The sequence below is a fragment of the Trichomycterus rosablanca genome, chromosome 17 (assembly GCF_030014385.1).
Source record: "Trichomycterus rosablanca isolate fTriRos1 chromosome 17, fTriRos1.hap1, whole genome shotgun sequence".
Taxonomy (NCBI): Eukaryota; Metazoa; Chordata; class Actinopteri; order Siluriformes; family Trichomycteridae; genus Trichomycterus; species Trichomycterus rosablanca.
The window spans coordinates 12520926-12536644 of NC_086004.1; the positions used below are offsets into that span (position 1 = coordinate 12520926).

Consider the following 15719-nt stretch of genomic DNA (forward strand, 5'->3'; position numbering starts at 1 on the left):
AAGTAGGAGAACCTGCACAATCAGTGGCTGACTAAATACTTTTTGACCCCACTGTAGGTAAGAGCCTCCCATTGGATAATTACTGCATGGGTGATTATGTTTCAGCTGGCAACAAGTTATTTAACCCTAACTGATGCAGTGAGTAGCTTCTCATTTGTTAAACAACCATGTCGAAAGACACCCTGTGGTCATGGAAAAGATGTTAATCTGTTTCAGAAGGGTCAAATTATTGGCATGCATCAAGCAGAGAAAACATCTAAGGAGAAGCTGAAACTACTAAAATCGGGTTAAGAACTGTCCAACGCATTATTAAAAAGTGGAAGGATGGTGGGGAAACATCATCTTCGAGGAAGGAATGTGGTTGGAAAAAAAATCTTGAATGATCGTGATCGGCGATCACTTAAACGTTTGGTGAAATCAAATAGTACAAAAACTACAGTAGAACTCAGGGATATGTTTAATAGTGAAAGTAAGAGAATTTCCACACGCACAATGTGAAGGGAACTCAAGGGATTGGGACTAAACAGCTGTGTAGCCTTAAGAAAGCCTTGTCAGTGAGGCTAACCGGCAAAAACAGCTTCAATTTGCTAGGGAGCATAAAGATTGGACTCTGAAGCAATGGCAGAAGGTCATGTGGTCTGATGAGTCCAGATTTACCCTGTTCCAGAGTGATGGGGGCATCAGGGTATCAGGAGAGGTGGCTAAAGTGATGCACCCATCATGCCTAGTGCCTACCGTACAAGCCTGTGGGGGCAGTGCTATGATCTGGGGTTGCTGCAGTTGGTCAGGTCTAGGTTTAGCAACGATATGTGCCCAAAGAATGAGGTCAGCTGACTACCTGAATATACTGAACGACCCGGTTATTCCATCAATGGATTTTTTCCTCCCTGATGGCACGGGCGTATTCCAAGATGACAATGCCAGGATTCATCGAGCTCAAATTGTGAAAGAGTGGTTCAGGGAGCATGAGACATCATTTTCACACATGGATTGGCCACCACAGAGTCCAGACCTGAACCCCAATGAGAATCTTTGGGATGTGCTGGAGAAGACTTTGCGCAGTGGTCCAAATCTCCCATCATCAATACAAGATCTTGGGGAAAAATTTATGCAACTCTGGACAGAAATAAATGTTGTGACATTGCAGAAGCTTGTGGAAACGATGCCACAGCGAATGCGTGCCATTAGCAAACCTAAAGGCGGTCCAACAAAATATTAGTGTGTGTGACCCTTTTTTTGGCCAGGCAGTGTATAAGCAAATTGAAATCTGGTAAGGGGCAAATACAGCATGTGACTGTTAATACACTATTTATGTACCCATAAAATGATTTATAAAATGGTTTTTGATTAATTAGAAGCTTAATATAACACATTTCTTTCTTCAGTAAAATACTGCATGTTGCAGATGAAGGTCTAATTAAATAAAATTAAAAAAATTTTTATTTAATTATTTTCATTTAGATTTTATTATTCAGTAGCCCTGCAGTAACATAAAAAGTTAAGTCTTTCCTGTAGATGGTGACTATGGAACAGCTATGGATTAGTCATTTGCTCAGTTTAAAATAAATAATAACAATAATAATAATAATAATAAAAAATCTGAATTTACTATAAAGCAAGCGGTCAGTCTTCTGTTTCTCCTGAAGTAGATCTTGGGTTCTCTCAGCAACTATAGCCTCCAAATGCTTACCGTACTTTTCCATCTAAAAGCACAATAAAACTTTTTTTAAAAACTTCAATACAAATATATTGTGTATCACTGAATTTCACTGCATTAATAATGATCATAATAAATCTAAAATTATAATTTTATTTCATTATTGCCATTAAGATTATATAGTAACAACAATTAGCACTGCAGTACCTAGATCTTTCCTGTAGATGGCGACTATAGATAGATAGATTTAAAATACACGTGTGTATACTGTATTTATATACAGTGGTGTTCAAAAAAATAGCAGTGATTTAAAAAAAAGTGAATAAAGCGCAAAATCATTATAATAACTTTTATTTCCATAAATGCAAATGCACTGAAAATACTACACTTTCAATTCTAAATCAGAACATTAACAACATTTAGCCAGTTTGAATGAATATTAGGCTGTTCAAAAAAATAGCAGGGCCAGCCATTTTCTTTAAAAAGTCAAAAAATGTATCTATAACATGAAAAAATGTTTGAGGTTTCACTTTACTTTAAATGACTGAACTAATATTTAGTGGCATAACAATTGTTTTCGAGATCTGTGTTACATGGTGTCGACCAACTTCTGGCACCTCTGAACAGGTATTCCAGTCCAGGATGATTAGACGACATTCCACAGTTCTTCTGCAATTTTGGGTTTTGCCTCAAAAAAACGTGTTTCAGATGTCAGCCCACAAGTTCTCAAGTTCTCTATGGGACTGAGGTCAGGGGATTGGGCTGGCCACTCTATTACCTCAATCTTGTTTGTCTGTAACCAAGATGTTTTGGGTCATTGTCATGTTGAAACACCCATTTTTAAGGACATTTCTTCTTCGACATAGGGCAACATGATCTCCTCAAGTGTTCTGATATATTTAAATTGATCCATGATCCCTCGTATGAGATAAATAGGCGTAACACCATGATATGAAAAACATTCCCATATCATCATTTTGTACCACCATGCTTTACTGTCTTCACAGTGAACTTTGGCTTGAATTCAGTGCTCGATGGTCGTCTGACATACTGTCTACGGCCACTAGACCCAAAAAGAACAATTTTGCATTCATCAGTTCACAAAATGTTAAGCCATTTCTCTTTGGACCAGTCAATGTGTTTTTTGGCAAATTTTAAACCATTCAGGACACGTCTTTTTCTTAACAACGTGACTTTCCAAGGAGTTCTTGCTGGTAAATTGGCTTCACTTAATCATCTTCTGTACTCACTGGTAACTTCAGATGTTCCTTGATCTTTCTGGAGGTGATCACTGGCTGAGCCTTTGCTATTTTGGCTATTCTTCAATCCATTTGAACAGTAGTTCCATGCTTCCTTCTGCATCTTTCAGGTTTTGATTGTCACTTCAAGGCATTTGAGATCATTTTAGCTGAGCAGCCAATAATTTGCTGCACTTCTCTGTATGTTTTTTCCTCTACAATCAACTTTTTAATCAAAGTACGCTGTTCATCAGAACAATGTCTGGAACAACCCATTTTACCCAGTATTTCAGAAGGAAATGTGCTATGACCAAACTGTGCAAGATTTGCCACCCTCCTACATTAAATAAGGGCCAAAATTGACACCCGTTCTTCTGCAGAATGAATGACTTCACCAATTGAACTCCTCACTGCTACATATATAGCCGTAATCGTGCTGACGTGGCAATAAATACCAGCAATCCCCCTCACTGCTATTATTTTGAGGAACCCCCTTTCAATCAATGCTTCGATTACTCAGAATGAGTGGCATGCATGTCCTAATTGTTGGGTTTGTTTTGTTTTCATTACTCTACTACACTTTCAAAGAAATTATTTGCAATGTAGAAATATATTTTCTACTAAAAACTGTGATTTATCAGGTTAATGGTGTTGGACTGCTATTTTTTTTTAACACCACTGTATACATATATACATATATATATATACTGTATACATACAGTGTATCACAAAAGTGAGTACACCCCTCACATTTCTGCAGATATTTAAGTATATCTTTTCATGGGACAACACTGACAAAATGACACTTTGACACAATGAAAAGTAGTCTGTGTGCAGCTTATATAACAGTGTAAATTTATTCTTCCCTCAAAATAACTGTCGTCCAAAGAAGCTGAGTGCACGTGCTCAGCGTCACATCCAACTGCTGTCTTTGAAAGATAGGCGCAGGAGTGCTGTCAGCATTGCTGCAGAGATTGAAAAGGTGGCGGGTCAGCCTGTCAGTGCTCAGACCATACGCCGCACACTACATCAAATTGGTCTGCATGGCTGTCACCCCAGAAGGAAGCCTCTTCTGAAGTCTCTACACAAGAAAGCCCACAAACAGTTTGCTGAAGACATGTCAGCAAAGGACATGGATTACTGGAACCATGTCCTATGGTCTGATGAGACCAAGATTAATTTGTTTGGTTCAGATGGTCTCAAGCATGTGTGGCGGCAATCAGGTGAGGAGTACAAAGATAAGTGTGTCATGCCTACAGTCAAGCATGGTGGTGGGAATGCCATGGTCTGGGGCTGCATGAGTGCAGCAGGTGTTGGGGAGTTACATTTCATTGAGGGACACATGAACTCCAATATGTACTGTGAAATACTGAAGCAGAGCATGACCCCTCCCTCCGGAAACTGGGTCGCAGGGCAGTGTTCCAGCATGATAATGACCACAAACACACCTCTAAGACGACCACTGCTTTATTGAAGAGGCTGAGGGTAAAGGTGATGGACTGGCCAAGCATGTCCCCAGACCTAAACCCAATAGAACATCTTTGGGGCATCCTCAAACGGAAGGTGGAGGAGCGCAAAGTCTCGAATATCCGCCAGCTCCATGATGTCGTCATGGAGGAGTGGAGAAGCATTCCAGTGGCAACCTGTGAAGCTCTGGTAAACCCCATGCCCAGGAGAGTTAAGGCAGTTCTGGGAAATAATGGTGGCCACACAAAATATTGACACATCAGGAACTTTCACTAAGGGGTGTACTCACTTTTGTTGCCAGTGGTTTAGACATTAATGGCTGTATATTGAGTTATTTTGAGGGAAGAATAAATTTACACTGTTATATAAGCTGCACACAGACTACTTTTCATTGTGTCAAAGTGTCATTTTGTCAGTGTTGTCCCATGAAAAGATATACTTAAATATCTGCAGAAATGTGAGGGGTGTACTCACTTTTGTGATACACTGTATATATACAGTGGGGGAAATAAGTATTTGATCCCCTGCTGATTTTGTAAGTTTACCCCCTTACAAAGACTTGAACAGTCTATAATTTTTATGGAAGGTTTATTTTAACAGAGAGAGAGACAGAATATCAACAAAAAATCCAGAAAAAAAACATTAAATAAAAGTTATAAATTAATTTGTATTTAATTAAGGGAAATAAGTATTTGATCCCCTACCAACCAGCAAGAATTCTGACCCCCACAGACCGGTTATGTGCCCATGAGGCACACAAATTAGTCCTGTCCCTGTATAAAAGACTCCTGTCACACAATCAGTTTCTTCCGTTCAAATCTATCGACCACCATGGGCAAGACCAAAGAGCTATCAAAGGACGTCAGGGACAAGATTGTAGACCTGCACAAGGCTGGAATGGGCTACAAGACCATCAGCAAGAAGCTTGGTGAGAAAGAGACCACTGTTGGTGCGATAATTCGAAAATTGAAGAAATACAAGATCACAGTCAATCACCCTCACTCTGGAGCTCCATGCAAGATCTCACCTGGTGGGGTAAGAATGATTCTGAGAAAGGTGAGGTCAGCCCAGAATTACACGGGAGGAGCTTGTCAATGATCTCATTGATACTTATTTCCCCCACTGTACATACATCGATCAACCATAACATTAAAACCACCTCCTTGTTTCTACACACATTGTCCATTTTATCAACTCCACTTACCATATAGAAGCACTCCTACAATTACTGACTGTAGTCCATCTATTTCTCTGCATGCTTTGTTATCCCCTCTTCATGCAGTTCTTCAATGGTCAGGACTCTCCCAGGACCACCACAGAGTAGGTATTATTTGGGTGGTGGGTCATTCTCAGCATTCCAGTGACAATGACATGGTGGTGGTGTGTTAGTGTGTGTTGTGCTGGTATGAGTGGATAAGACACAGCAATGCTGATGCTGAGTTTTTAAACACCTCACTGTCACTGCTGGACTGAGAATAGTCCACCAACCAACAGCACCCTGTGGGCAGCGTTCTGTGACCACTGATGAAGGTCTAGAAGATGACCAACTCAAACAGCAGCAATAGATGAGCGATCGTCTCTGACTTTACATCTACAAGGTGGACCAACTAGGTAGGATTGTCTAATAGAGTGGACAGTGAGTGGACACGGTATTTAAAAACTCCAGCAGCGCTGCTGTGTCTGATCCACTCATACCAGCACAACACACACTAACACACCACCACCATGTCACTGTAACTGCAGGGCTGAGAATGATCCACCACCCAAATAATACCTGCTCTGTGGTGGTCCTGAAAACAGGCTAAAAGATATGTAGAGAAACAGATGGACTACAGTCAGTAATTGTAGAACCTCAAAGTGCTTCTATATGGTAAGTGGAGCTGATAAAATGGACAGTGAGTGTAGAAACAAGGAGGTGGTTTTAATGTTATGGCTGATCGGTGTTCAATGTTTAATTTGCTTATGACTGTATGATTACAGATCCTTACCAGGTTCATCATCATATCAACAGGACTGACTTTATGAGGGTTCATTTTATCCAGCATCTTTTTAACCTGCTCAAATGTCGGCCTGGTGGTGATATTGTGGGACCAGCACTTCTTGATCAACTATAATTACAATCATGCAGAACAAAAGTAGACTGAGGCATTGTAGTTTGCTTAAAAATAATACAATAATAGAAAACAGTGATTTTTTTTTTTTATTCTAGCAATGAATAATCAGCAACAAACCTCACAGTACTCTACTTGGTTGGGGCAGTTGCTGTCTGATTTCCCAACTTTCAGTTCAGGAAGGGGAGGCCGCCACATATCATCAAGCTTTACTGGTTCCATTTGTTCCTTCTGCGATTTTAACATTGAAACAGATTTACAGTCTGCAGCCTTGCATACCTCGTAAAAGAGATAGTTTCACTCCAACGTACTTACTGAGATAAGGTCACTGCGTGTGGCTATCTCCACCAAGATGATTGAATAGCTAAGGGAAAAGGAACAAAGTATACTGTATGCTTCACACTGTTGACTACTGCATTCTTGAAGAGACTCCAGTGGGTGCAGTAAGAATAACAAAAGATTCCTGTGTGCTGATAATGCATGTTTCAGTGACAACTGTCTTTTCACTCTTATAATTCTCAAGGTTATAATTTTTAGATTGATTCATGACAGAAAAAGTTAAATTGAATTTGTACACACAGACATAAAGTCACATTTAGCCTTGTTTTTCCTTTTTTCATTAAATTCTTTTACATGTACTTTTTAAAATAATTGCCAGAATACATAATGTGAGCAATATTAAAAAATTTTTTTAATTATAATCATGGAGTTTGTGTAATAAATTAAATGTACAAATTAATAGTTAAAAGTAGTATTACTATTATATAAATTATATATGAAATTGCATCTTATATGAAACCGATGCAAAAAAGGTTGGGAAACGTTGCTGTAAATAGGTCGCACTAGAGATGGTCTTGAGTCATTCATTAAAACCAGCACTTTGACTTGAGTTAGCAATCATAGTGCTGTGTAGCAGGACAAAATACATTAAATGTAATATAAGATACATATTTTATCCTGTTCTATATTTAAGGATACAGTTCATAACAGCTTACAGAAGCTGCACTATACAGTGGTACCTTGTAACCCCATTTCGCCTAAACTCAAAATCTTTAAAACTCAACGCCCTTCGTCGAGAAATTTGTACCCTTAAACTTAACATTTCCCTTAAACTCAACGTGTTCAGTTTGTTTTTTTAAAAATGTATTTATTTAATTTCAAATTAATAATGAACTGCCGCTATGTTCAGGGCTTGGCTTCAGCGGTGCGGTTATACGTCATCAAAGTGTGCATATGAGACAAATCTGCATTTGTGTGGAATAACCATCAGACAGGCTCCACATGTATCTGTGTTTAGCTGGATTTTCCTCACTGTTTCACTTTTAAACTTGTGTTACAACTCGGGGTTCTAAAAAATTGTAAGAATCAGCTTTTGATTTTAGTGTTTTATATTATATTTGTGTTATTTTCAGTATAAGTGTCAAAAACAACCCCATTATTTTACTTAAGCCTAAAATATATGCAAGTCCACGGGACCATGGAACGCATTAACAGGTTTCCCATACATCCTTATGGGAAAAATACCTTGAAACTCAACGTCTTTTAAACCCATTGAGTTTCAAGGTACCACTCTATAACTATAAGTATGTGGACACCTTACATAAACTTGTTGGACATTTCATTCTAAAGCATAAGCATTATTAAACCCTTGCAGCTCATTCCAAATGCAGCTGCCCGTATGGTTTTTAACCAACCTAAACAATTCCACATCACCCCACTGCTGCGTTCTCTTCACTGGCTTCCTGTAGCTGCACGTATTCAGTTTAAACACTGATGCTCGCCTACAAAACCAAAAATGGACCAGCCCCAAGCTACCTTCGTGGTCTAATAGAACGCCGCTCTGTACCACGCAAACTCCGAGCCACTAGTCTCGCTCGACTCGCTCGAGGAAGAGAAGCATCAAGGCTCTTCTCTGTACTGGCACAAAAATGGTGAAATGAAACTTGAAGTGAAACTTCCTCTGTCTGCCCAAACATCTGAGTCTCTTGCTGTCTTTGAAAAACGATTAAAAACCCACCTCTTTACTAAACACTTAAGCTGACTTGTACTTACTTACTAACACTCACTAATACTAATTCATTTCTTGCAAAAAAAAAAAAAAAAGGTTCTAACAGGTCTTAAACTAGAGTAAGGTAATGTTCACTATGGAAGCACTTCTGTATGTCGCTCTGGATAACAGCGTCTGCTAAATGCCAAAAATTTAAATGTAAATTAGGGAGATTCACCCTACCCATAGTACTGATGGCTGTAACTGAATCATTTGGAGGGGTATCTACATAATGTTGGCCATATAGTGTCATCTAATGGTATCCTAAAGTATGCTCATAAGAGTAATAGCTAAACTAGATAAATAAATAAGCTAGAAGAAAAGTTGGGCTTATCACCTGTGTTACGGCTAATATAATTAGTAAAAAGTATGATTTATTTACCAAACATAGTTCTTACCTGTACACATCAGCTGCAGCAGTACTGGAGCTAGTGTTGCCCAACAAAACCTCTGGGGCACAGTATATGCGGGAGTGTATGAGGTATCCACAAGGAAACATGCCACTTAGTGCCTCTGAATCCTCTTTTCTGTAGGCAGTAAGGCCATAGTCTATAAAACCAAATGCAAATATAATATAATTAGGAATTATCAGAATTATTGCTTCTATAAATTTTTTTTACATAAGATAGTCTTTGTTTTGCCGGGAGGCTCGCTTTGTTCTCGCCTTTTTCTCAGTGTTTTATGCTTCATTTTTGCAGATTAAATCACAAAAAATTTAACATTTATTTACAGGTTTAACATATTTACATACCGTATATACACCAATCAGCCATAACAGTAAAAGCATCTCCTTGTTTCTACAATCACTGTCCATTTTATCAGCTCCACTTACCATGTAGAAGCACTTTGTAGTTCTACAATTACTGACTGTAGTCCATCTGTTTCTCTACATATCTTTTTAGCCTGTTTTCAATGGTCAGGGCCCCTACAGGTCCACCACAGAGCAGGTATTATTTAGGTGGTGGATCATTCTCAGCACTGCAGTGACACTGACATGGTGGTGGTGTGTTAGTGTGTGTTGTGCTGGTATGAGTGAATCAGACACAGCAGTGCTGCTGGAGTTTTTTAATACTGTGTCCACTCACTGTCCACTCTATTAGACACTCCTACCTAGTTGTTCCACCTTGAAGATGTAAAGAGACGATGTAAAGAGACGATGTATAGAGACGATCGCTCATCTATTGCTGCTTTTTGAGTTGGTCATCATCTAGACCTTCATAAGTGGTCACAGGACGCTGCCCACGGGGTGGTGTTCGCTAAATATTTTTGGTTGGTGGACTTTTCTCAGTCCAACAGTGACAGTGAGGTGTTTACAAACTCCATCAGCATTGCTGTGTCTTACCCACTCATACCAGCACAACACACACTAACACCCCACCACCATGTCAGTGTCACTGCAGTGCTGAGAATAATCCACAACCCAAATAATACCTGGTCTGTGGTGGTCCTGTGGGGGTCCTGACCATTGAAGAACAGGGTGAAAGCAGGCTAAAAAGGTATGTCGAGAAACATGGACTACAGTCAGTAATTGTAGAACTACAAAGTGCTTCTATATGGTAAGTGGAGCTGATAAAATGGACAGTGAGTGTAGAAACAAAGAGGTGGTTTTAATGTTATGGTTGATTGGTGTATGTGCATGTTTAGCATATTTGTAGACCTTAGAGCTGTGTTTTCATATATTTTTAGCTAATACAACACATGGTGTGTGGAGGAGGTGAGTTTTAAAGATGCTCTTTTACCTGATATTTTGCAGACCCAGCGATCATCAACAACACAGTTGTGAGAATGAAGCCGTCCATGGAATATTTTATGCTGGTGGAGGTAAGACATCCCACGAGCGATATCGGTGGCAAATGATAAGCTGAAATAAAACAGCAACACAATAACAAATAACAATATTTCACACCAAAGTCAAACTCACATTTGTAGAGATTTATAAGCTCGGAATTTGAATAGAGGTTTACCGGAAGCCCCAGTTGATAGGAATATCTTCATTTAAAAGAACATCACTCAAGCTTCCTTTAGGACAATAATCTGTAATGATGCAAATGAAGGGAACCTCAATGGAGCCTCCGATAAATTTCACCAGGTTTGGGTGGTCTAGCTCCCTAGTTGAGAACAAACATCTTGTGAGTACAGACTAGTGAGAAACAAACTGCAAAAAGATAAATGTGAATTAAATGCAGTGGATTTAGAAAGTCTTCAGACCCCTTAATGTTTTGCACATTTTATTGTGATGTGGATTCACATTTAAATAAATATTATTGTCATTTTAACTTATTTTAACTTATTATTAACTTACTATTAACCTATAATTATAAAAACATTTCTAGGTCTTTTAAAATTAATAAAAATAAAGAACTAAAACCTCTTATTCACAAATTATTCATACTCTTGTTGTAGTGCTCCAACTTGTGATCAAATGCAGAGAGATTCTCCAGTTTGTCAACAAATGCATAAGAAAATTATCAAAATGTTTAAAAACAATCCTCAAAAAAAATTTAAAGGGATTTGCATATTTCTCCCTCTACAGTGCATGATATCATTAGACGATTCAAGGAATCTGTAGTCATTTTAGTGCATAAAGAGCAGGAACGAAAGCTTAATTTGAATACCAGTAATCTTTGATCCCTCAGACGGCACTGCATCAAGAACCGCCACTCAACAATAGCTGATATAACCACATGGGTGAGGGATTACTTTAGAAAACCTTTGTCAAGCACTACAATACAGAGTTACATGCACAAATGATATTTAAAACTTCACTGTGCAAGAAATACATGTTTCTACTGTGTGATGTCCAGAAGCGACACCAAGTTCTTTGGGCTCTGAGACATCTGGGATGGACCATCACACAGTAGAAACATGTATTCCCGTCTATTTAGAAGACTAACGACTAAAAGAACTATTCAGACATTTATCAGCAACATGTCCAAAAGCCAGGGTCTGTCATGGTATGGGGCTGTGTCAGTACCTCTGGCAAAGGTCATTTACACTTCTGTGATTGCAGCATTAATGCAGATTTTAGAGCAACATATGCTGCCTTCAAGGTGACATCTTTACCAGGAACATCCATGCATTTTTCAACAAGACAATGCAAAACCACATGCTGCACACATTACAAAAGCATGACTGTGGAAGAAGAGGGTACGGGTACTGGACTGGCCTGCCTGCAGTCCTGACCTGTCCCCAATAGAGAATGTGTGGAGAAATTTTTTAATGAAAAATGCAACAACGACGACCCCGTATTGTTACACACCTTGAGATGTGTTTGCAGGATGAATGGGACAAAATATCACCTAAGACTCTTAATTGCTTGGTATTCTTGGTGCCTTCATATGACAACGGGCATATGACAGCCTGCTTGAAGTTTGCTAAATGGCATATAAAGTACTTTAGCAGTATGAGAAAAAAAAAAAAGTAAAAAACTGGTACTGCACATCACTTAATACCACCCCTACAGTAAAACATGGTGGTGGCAGCATCATGCTGCTCAGTGGCATGACCAGGAACTGGTAAGTGTTGATGAATGCAAACAATACAGAAACATCTCTGAAGAAAACTTCCTTCAAAGTGCACACACTTAGGCTGGGGCAACAATTTACTTTTTAAATACAAAGTATCATGTTCTACATGGTGTTAATTTAACTCTGAATACTTTTGTAAATAAGAGATTTCAGTTTTTAATTTTAATAAAAAAAATCACTGTCATTATGTGTAAATAAGTAAAAATGGCAATTATTTCCATTTAGGATCAAATTCAAAACACAATACAGTGTCCAGAAGGAAATATTTGTATCTTTTGTTGACAACTTAAACTGAGATACTATTTGAAACTTGAGTCTATTTGAAGAAAAATTAAAAATACTATAAAATAAGGACACAAAATATCTACAGGTCACTTACCTCACCTCTTTCACCTCTTTCCGGATTGTTTTGGAAAGAGTGAAATGCTTCTTCTGGATGTGCTTAACAGCCACTGTCCTGCCATCACTAAAAAGAACAAATCAATTAAGATTGTTTATAATAAAAAGCGAGCTAAACACTACATTTCACAACTGTAAAGATAGATTTTGCATTTATCAGTATGTCTAACACTTTCACCAGACACTTAAGTAAGTACAATAGCAACATCTAGATTACAGATGAGATTTGGTGTACAATTCCTGCCTTCAAATACATTTTATTTATTTATTTATTTTATTCCCATAATGACTTATAGATATAAAATGAAATAAAAAGGAGTAAAATTAGCTACTACCTAAACTCCTGTAATCCAGACTCATTAACTATGGAGGTCTTTGTAGTAATTGCTGGTGTTCGTGTTGTTATTATTTAACAGTAAATATAAAAAATAAAGGAATAATAATGTATTTGTGTGTGCTTTTTTAAGTTAATAAAAAATTTGCATGCCAGGATAAAATGTTAAGTTTAAAAAATAATTAAATTATATGGTTGGGTAAGATATAAGATGAATAATAATGATATATAAGAATTTATGTCTGAATACTAAATAAATTAACCAATGCATTTAGTAATGCATGTATTTGACTACAGATTACTTTGCATATTTGCAGGGTTGCATATTTAGAATAGAATATGTATAAGATCTATCAATCTATTCATTCATTTACCACAGACAGGTCACCAGTCCATCACAAGGCAAACACACACACACACACAACACACACACACACAAACAATCAAGGCAATTTTAGTATCTCCAAATTAACCTAATTACATGTATTTGGACTGGGGGAGGAAAACAGAGCTCCCAGAGGAAACCCACACAGAGACGATGAGAACATGCAAACTCCACATAGAAAGAATCTGGACCGCTTTACCTGGGAATTAAACCCAGAACCTTTTTGCTGTGAGGCAACAGTGCTACCCATCAAGCAATGTGCCACCTGTAATGTTATCTCTTTTTTATTATTTTTTTTAAATGCATTTTCTCTCTTTTTTTCCCTTTTTTTTAGTGCCCGATTGCGTCATGCTTTCTCTCCACCAATGCCGATCCCAACTCTGATTGAGGAGAACGAAGCTAACCCACGCCCCCTCAGACACGTGGGCAGCATGCCGTATGCATTATATCACCTACACTTTGACGAGTGCAGTGCAGCTCAGCACTGTGTACGGAGAGACACACCCTGAGAGCACAGTTTTCTCATCTCTGTGCAGGTGCCATCAATCAGCCAGCAGAGATTGTAATTGCATTAGTTATGACCACCCATATCTGAACAACAGGCCAATCGTTGTTCATGTGGCCGCTCAGCCTAGCCGACAGGCAGAGCTGAGATTCGATACGATGTATTCGAGATCCCAGCTCTGGTTCCAGCGTGTGTTTTTACCGCTGCGCCACCTGAGTGGCCCACCTGTAATGTTATCTATCTGAATCCTTCAATCTGTGCTGATAGGAACTTGCCAGTACTCACTAGATGCCTGGCTGAATAAACCCGGGTTTGAAGCTGGTGTTTACCGCCGTGCACACCGTGACGTCTGTGACCCTGCTGATGCAAGAGCTGCTTTTTATTAGCTGCAGACTGGTGGTGCTACAGAGGCCCATGTAGCATGCTTTTCCTGCAAGAGCCAAAAAGATATTACTGTCTTAAAGTAGTTTTCTGTGCAGCCAAAACAAAAACATTTTACTGTCCACATTTTAATTAGCATTAAAACATTTTAGAAAAGGGGTAAAAATACAATTAGGTTGATAAACGATCTTACCAAACATGATTTTATTGTAACTGATGATCCAGCTCTCATCCCAAAGCATTTTCTGCTTTTGATATTGCAGCCACTACGAATAGGTTAAAGTGTATTTTTGAAACTCATGTAAAGGTCATATTAATTTTATTATGTAAAATAGATAGATAGATAGATAGATAGATAGATAGATAGATAGATAGATAGATAGATAGATAGATAGATAGATAGATAGATAGATAGATAGATAGATAGATAGATAGATAGATAGATAGATAAGACAGACAGACAGACAGACAGACAGATAGATAGATGTTGAAGTGCAAAGCAGTTACAAACACTACTGTATATATATATATACACTGATTAAGCATAACATTAAAACCACCTCCTTGTTTCTACACTTACTGTCCATTTTATCAGCTCCACTTTCCATATAGAATCACTTTTAGTTTTTTTAGTTCTACAATTACTGACTGTAGTCCATCTGTTTGTCTACATACCTTTTTAGCCTGTTTCACCCTGATCTTCAATAGTCAGGACCCCCACAGGACCACCACAGATTAGGTATTATTTGGGTGGTGGATCATTCTCAGCATTGCAGCGACACTGACATGGTGGTGATGTGTTAGTGTGCGTTGTGCTGGCATGAATGAATAAGACACAGCAGCACTGATGGAGTTTTTAAACACCTCACTGTCACTGCTGGACTGAGAATAGTCCACCAACCAAAAATATATCCACCCAACAGCGCCTCGTCGGCAGCATCCTGTGACCACTGATGAAGGTCTAGATTAGAAGATGACCAACTCAAACAGCAGCAATAGATGAGCGATCATCTCTGACTTTACATCTACAAGGTGGACCAACTAGGTAGGAGTGTCTAATAGAGTGGACAGTGAGTGGACACGGTATTAAAAGAACTCCAGCAGCGCTGCTGTGTCTGATCCACTCATACCAGCACAACACACACTAACACACCACCACCATGTCAGTGTCACTGCAGTGCTGAGAATGATCCACCACCTAAATAATACCTGCTCTGTGGTGGTCCTGTGGGGGTCCTTGCTCACAGGGTAAAAGCAGGCTAAAAAAAAAGTATGTAGAGAAACAGATGGACTACAGTCAGTAATTGTAGAACTACACAGTGCTTCTATATGGTAAGTGGAGCTGATAAAATGGACAGTGAGTGTAGAAACAAGGAGGTGGTTTTAATGTTATGGCTGATCAGTGTAATGTGTCTGGACTTAAAAAAGAAAAAAAATTTAAATCAATATCAGCGTAGTATCTTTCTATTGTGGTTTAAGATTTTTTACCACCACAGTTAAGATAAAGCCACTGCAAATAAGGGCAACTGGAAGTCCAATGGCTACTTTGATGGATGTGGTCATAGGACAGACACCGCAGTCTGCTGGACATGTTAGACAGCTTTCATCCAGCTCGCAGATATCATCTCCACACACTAAACCACAGAAAGAAAACACCACAGTAAAGAG

The 15719-nt window shown here is 38.6% G+C and overlaps 1 pseudogene; it reads right to left on the reverse strand.

Moving 5' to 3' along the window:
- The window catches only part of LOC134331862 (atrial natriuretic peptide receptor 2-like), a 40201-nt pseudogene that overhangs the window by 7258 nt on the left and 17224 nt on the right, over positions 1-15719 (reverse strand).